Source organism: Stigmatopora argus, chromosome 5 (genome assembly GCF_051989625.1).
Source record: "Stigmatopora argus isolate UIUO_Sarg chromosome 5, RoL_Sarg_1.0, whole genome shotgun sequence".
Lineage (NCBI taxonomy): Eukaryota > Metazoa > Chordata > Actinopteri > Syngnathiformes > Syngnathidae > Stigmatopora > Stigmatopora argus.
Genome location: NC_135391.1, coordinates 19,811,101 through 19,817,500, shown reverse-complemented (window position 1 = coordinate 19,817,500; position 6,400 = coordinate 19,811,101). Strand labels below are relative to the sequence as shown.

At 39.1% G+C, this 6,400-nt stretch overlaps 1 protein-coding gene across 4 annotated transcripts in view; it reads right to left on the bottom strand.

The window, feature by feature from the left end:
- The window catches only part of kntc1 (kinetochore associated 1), a 125,616-nt gene that overhangs the window by 79,723 nt on the left and 39,493 nt on the right, over positions 1 to 6,400 (bottom strand). The window lies entirely within an intron of this gene.

Below are 6,400 nucleotides of genomic sequence, written 5' to 3'. Positions count from 1 at the left end.
CTGAGGTACGTTGGCTCAGCATGGGAAACGTGTTGAAGAGATTTTTTGAGTTGAGAGCAGAAGTAAAAGACTTCATGGAGATAGACGGGGTTGCTGTTCCTGTGCTAAGTGATCCCAAATGGCTCATGGACTTGGCTTTTCTTGTTGATATCACACATGAGCTTAATGTACTGAACAAGAAGCTACAAGGCCAGGGGCAACTTGTCAGTGCTGCCTATGACAACGTGAGAGCATTCTGCACTCAACTTGTGTTATGGAAAGCCCAGCTCTCTCAGACAAACCTTTGCCATTTCCCAGCATGCAAGGCTCTCGTGGATGCAGTCACACCATTCAGTGGTGAGAAGTATGTTGAGGCCATTTCGAAGATACAGGAGGAATTTGATCACAGATTTGCAGACTTCAAGACACACAAAGCCACATTTCAAATTTTTGCGGACCCCTTCTCCTTTGATGTGCAAGATGCCCCTCCTGAGCTTCAAATGGAGCTCATTGACCTGCAGTGCAACTCTGCACTCAAAGCCAAGTTCAGGGAGGTGAGTGGAGAAGCAGACAAGCTTGGGCAATTTTTGAGAGAGTTGACCCCCAGCTTCCCTGAACTTCCCCGAATGTTCAAGCGGACCATGTGCCTTTTTGGGAGCACATACTTGTGTGAGAAGCTCTTCTCCACCTTGAACTTCAATAAGTCCAAGTACAGGTCCAGACTTACTGATGAGCATCTTCAAGCTCTACTGAGGGTCTCCACTGCTTCCTCCCTCAAGCCAAATGTGACTATGTGAGAAGAAGCGCTGCCAGGTCTCTAGCAGCAAGGAGTAGGAAAGAGAAGCCGTGTTCAGAATATTACATGTTCAATGTTCCATTCAAGTTCAGAAAGTTAAAGGTTAAAGAGCTGTTAATACAGACATTTAAAACGGAATAAAAATAATTCATTTTCTCTACTTAGCCAGCCATTGTATATCTACTGTATGCTCATTATTATTATTTTATTTTTGTATTACTGATTGATTGATTTTTTATTCATCTTTAAGTTAATTTATTTAATTCATTATTTTTTTGTTAAAAAATAATGATATTTGATAACGTTGGAATGTTTTATCAGCGCTTTTCTTGTGGAAATCCTGATGCGGCCCAGTCTCACCCAGACTCGGCCTCTAGCGGCCCCCAGGTAAATTGAGTTTGAGACCCCTGACATATACACATACATATATATATACATATATACATTCACATACATATATATATATATTCACATGTACATATATACACATCCATATACATATATACATATACACACACACATACATACATATATATACACACATATATATATATATATATATATATATATATATATATATATATATATATTTATATATATATACACACATGTATATATATATATATATATATATATATGTATGTATATACAGACGCTCCCCTACTTACGAACGAGTTAGGTTCCGAGCGATTGTTCATAAGTTGAATTTGTTCATAAGTTGCTCAGTGCTATATTTTGTATTATAATTTATGTTTAAGGCCTATATAAGTATATTGAAGGTTTATATACGTGCATTTGTATGTTTAAGGCTTGTATAAGTAACACACACTGGTTTGTACTGAAAAAAAACATTTAATAAAATGGAGAGAATACATACAGTACTGTATGCATACATTAGAGAGAGACAGAGATTTACTAGAAACTGGCCGAAAGAAGCTATCTAATGACGATTGCAGTTTTCTTTTTTTCATCATAAATGATGCGGTAGCACTGTATGGCATCATTCAATTGATTTGCAAACTTTTTGCAATGTTCAATATTTGGGTCCTGCTGCTCAATCTTTATGTTTATAAATGGTACTGACGGTCGAACGATTCAAGTTGTATTCACGTGCAACGCTCACCACTTTCTCACGCGCATCAAGCTTCGTTATTATTGCCACTCATTTCAAATGAAATGGCTTGCCGCTTCCTTTCCTTGCACCTCCCTCAATAGAAGCCTTTCGCTTTTCACCAACCATATTCAATAATGGATGCACGAGATATTTAATGATACAAATGAAAAAGTTCTTCGCGCACTGGAGATACGTTCACGCACTTCCGCATTGCAACGAACTGGGCAGAGGAAGGTGGATGCTAGGTGAGCTGAGCTCTCACAGCACCAGGCGTCGGTATTAGCGGCGGAAAGAAGCACTACTTGGAAAAAGGCGCGCAATACAAAATCGAACTTACGAACATTTTCCGACACAAACGCAATTTGCAGACATGTTCATATGTACCGTTGTTCGTAACTCGAAAGTTCGTAAGTAGGGGAGCGTCTGTATATGTATATATATATATATATATGTGTGTATATATATGTATATATATATGTGTATATATATATATGAATATATATATATGTATATATATACGAATATATATCTATATACATACATACATACATACATATGTGTATATATATATATACGAATATCTATCTATATATATATATATATATATGAATATATATCTATATATACATACATACATATATATGTATATGTATATATATGTACATGTACCGTATTTTTACAACTATAAGGCGCACTAAAAAGTCTTAAATTTTCTCCAAAATAGACAGGGCGCCTTATAATGCGGAGCGCCGTGTGTAAGCTCTGAAGCCTGACTAAGAACACTTCTTGCCGACACGCTTCTTATATAGAGAGAAGGCGGATGTGGGTGGGGTCAGACGCTAAAGGCACGCTCCTACAAGGTACAGGTATATAGTGTGGGCATGTGTTTATTGCAAAACAATTTCCGTTTGGTTTCTAAGGCCCCCCGAAGCAGCGGTGAAAAACCAAGTCACGAAAATGAACTCTGAGCTTGCCGTCATTCCCGGAGGCTTAACTAAAGCGCCGGGCTAGTTACGCCACTGTTTGCGAATGGATTGTGGCCGCCTGGACGAACGTGTCTGCTTGCATGGTTGTTAAAGGCACTAACAACAGATGCTTGAAAAACGCTGGACATCGGCATCAACAGTTTTACGAAGGGTGGCAGGCAGCAACCGGGCTAGTTACGGTAGCTACTATTTGCGAATGGTTTGTGGCCGCTTGGATGAACGTATAAAACTCAGCATTTGCGATGACTCATTTGGACAATTGTTCAATTCGGACACAAAAAAATGAGGAGTTTGGTGGATTTGTGGGTGATAATGAGGTGAGTACATTGTAAAATGGCTAAATAAAATACAACCGAACTCAGTTTTTCTTCCGTTGCCTTTTTAAAAAAATGTTTTAGCGTGTCCGTATGTTTAAGCTGGTGTATGTTTTGCCATGCCTGGCTGCGCCTTTAAAAGCGGGGCATCCTGTGTGTGTGTCAAATACAGAAATAACACTCATTACTCACACTGCACCTTTAAATGTGGTGCGCTATATAGTCGTGAAAATACGGTATATGAATATATATATATGTATATATGTATATGTATTTGTATATATATTCATATATACATACACATACATATATATACACATATATACACGTCAGCATTAGCGTTGATGGCGATAGAAAAGAACTTCTTGATGGACCTGAAAACGCACGTGTAATCTGTACGACAGAGTAATTGAAATCTTCTTGAGGAAAGAAAGGAGGATGGATTTTGTGTATAAATAAAAATAATTTTTGGTGAGTAAAATATGTCTATTTTCCTAAATAATATTTCATTGTTTTAGGTTATTATTGATTCTTTTTATATGTGTCGCAGCTGTAGCTGCATTAAAGGTTTTATAGCCATAAAATACTTATTGAGGGTTGGATTGATTCACACACAGCACTACTGAAGGCCTAGGTGTGAAATGCACGGCCCGCCACTGGTACATATATATACACACACAAATACATACTCCTAGTGTTGGGGACACTTGTATGTCAAGGTATTACTGTATTGTGGTAGTAATAATGGGAGTGATCCTACGTTTTTTCGTTTATAATGGCCATGTCTGGTCTACAGTAACTGTGATATTCGAGGGATCACTGTATACATGTTCATGTTAATGAACATACAAATGTCAATATGTAAGATTATGGCCCGAAGACTAATTTCCATCTTTAGTCCCCTGTGTAGGTTGAAGATAAAATCAATAAGGCAATCCAGCAGGGGTCCCCAAAGACTGGGTCGGCAGGGGACACGGGTGACTCCTCCACCCACAGCGGATGTGGACACTGCCAGCTCCGTAGGACGCAGGGTGGTCCCACCAGACCATTCTAGTCGCTGATAATCGGCCTTCAGAAAGGCTACGTACAAAGAGATGTGCAAACACCACTCACTGGCCAACCCCACACACCCATCTGGAGCCGCTAACACCACACCTATCACCAGTGGTGGACCGTCAGGGCCTGCAAGGCCTTCTTTGCTGGCCTAAAAATATATCTGAATCACAGACTGATGTTAATTATGTTTTGTCCATGAATACCGTATTTTCACGACTATACGGCGCATCGCATTTTTAGCCGCAGTGTCAATAACGAGTGCTATTTCACACCGTTCTTTTAGACGCAGCCAGGCATGGCATATATATATTATTTATGGATGAATTTTGAACCGTAATAGCGCTGGCTACGGAAGCGGCCCCAGACACTATTTCCGGTCCGCAGTGACTGCTGGGATATATAGTCCTTTTGTCAATACACCCAGGTTGACAGCTGTGATAACTTTGCACTAATAGTATCAATATACTACAACGGCGAACACACTAATTTGGTGCTACATGCACCAAATGCACGCTAAACCCGCACGCTAAAAATACGTTTTTAAAAAGGCAACGGAAGCTAAACTGAGTTCGGTTGTACTTTATTTAGCCATTTTACAATGTACTCACGTCATCATCACCCACAAAACCATCAAAGTCCTCATTTTCTGTGTTCGAATTAAACAATTGCCCAAATGAGTCTTCCAAAACGCCGGGTCCCCTCTCCACTGCTCCCATGCTGCTCGCAACTTTGCTTTGAAAGCCCGGTTGATGCCAAAGTCCTGCAGTTGTAGTTCTCAAGCCTACGGGAATGACGGCAAGCTCCGAGTTAATATATATACATATATATACATATACATATATATACATATACATATATATACATATACATATATATACATATACATATATATACATATACATATATATACATATATATACATATATATACATATATATACATATATCTATACATATCTATACACACATATATACACACATATATACACATATATACACACATATATACACACATATATACACACATATATACACACATATATACACACATATATACACACATACACACATATACACACATATACACACATATACACACATATATACACATTTATATACACATACACACACACACATACACACACATACACACATACACACACACATACACACACATACACACACACACACATACACACACATACACACACATACACACACACATACACACACATACACACACATACACACACACACATACACACACACACACACACATACACACACACACACATATACACATACACACACATACACACACATACACACACACACATATACACACATATACACACATATACACACATATACACACATATACACACATATACACACACATATACATACATATACACATACATACATATACACATACATACATATACACATACATACATATACACATACATACACATACATATACACATACATACATATACACATACATACATATACACATACATACATATACACATACATACATATACACATACATACATACACACATACACCTACATATACACATACATACATATACACATACATACATACATATACATACATACATATACATATATATATAGTTCGCAGTCTAGCTTTGAATGCTCTGTTGACGCCAACATCTAGCGGCAGGATTTCTTTTGTAAATACAGCCGAAATGACTGCAAGCACCAAATTAGTGTGCTCGCCGTCATACTGGGTGTATTGAAGAACTGGGTGTATTAAGAACTCTATATCCCAGCAGTCACTGCGCACCGGAAATAGAGTATGGGGCTGCTTGGCATAGTTGTCAGCACTATTGGAGTTCGACATTCATCAATATATGGTGCTCGGATGATTCGCTGAAAGACGTTTCGCCGACGGACGTTTGACAGAGGGACAGGTCGCCGAATGGACGTTCCACCGAACGGTTAATCGGCCGAGCGGAAGTTTCGCCGGCGCGCTCGCCCTGCCCCCGGATCGTGTGTGTACAAGTTTTGCAACCTCGGCCCGCGGGCCATATAAGGCCCGTTAGGATTTTTAATCCGGCCCGCCGAGGAGGTAAATCATATCCCTACGGTCATCGGAGGGGTTTCTCCCCGGGAACAGTGCTTCGT